This window comes from Penaeus monodon, chromosome 24 (genome assembly GCF_015228065.2).
Source record: "Penaeus monodon isolate SGIC_2016 chromosome 24, NSTDA_Pmon_1, whole genome shotgun sequence".
Lineage (NCBI taxonomy): Eukaryota > Metazoa > Arthropoda > Malacostraca > Decapoda > Penaeidae > Penaeus > Penaeus monodon.
Window position 1 is genome coordinate 13,483,647 of NC_051409.1, and position 414 is coordinate 13,484,060.

Here is a 414-nt window from a genome sequence, read left to right on the forward strand (position 1 = left end):
CAGATGACTTCCATATACTGTTAGTCGTTCAAGTAAAATTGCAATACACTGAAACTGTCTTACATTTAACTAAAATAAAAGTGAAACACTTATGGTTCCACCTATTTTCTTTAATATTATTTCAATAACCAGGGAAAAGTTAAGGCAAATCTAGAATTGTTTGTTAACCCAGTTACAACATGTAATGTCTAATCATGTCACTGAAAACAATTTTTGAAAACAAAGGACATCCAATCACATCATGCTCCAAGTTGTGCATTACACAGTTCTCTGGCTGTGGTCAAGGAGGTGAGACAGCCAAAGGTAGGCTTAAAGCTTTCTTCTTTGGCCATGAGTAACGAGCCAGGTAAATATACACCTCTGAGTTTTTTATGCACCACATAAATTCTAACAAAATTAGACTTCATACGGTTC

At 35.0% G+C, this 414-nt stretch overlaps 1 protein-coding gene across 1 annotated transcript in view; it reads right to left on the bottom strand.

The window, feature by feature from the left end:
• LOC119588597 (ATP-dependent RNA helicase A protein-like) overlaps window positions 1–414 on the bottom strand; it is a 19,877-nt gene that overhangs the window by 18,505 nt on the left and 958 nt on the right. The window lies entirely within an intron of this gene.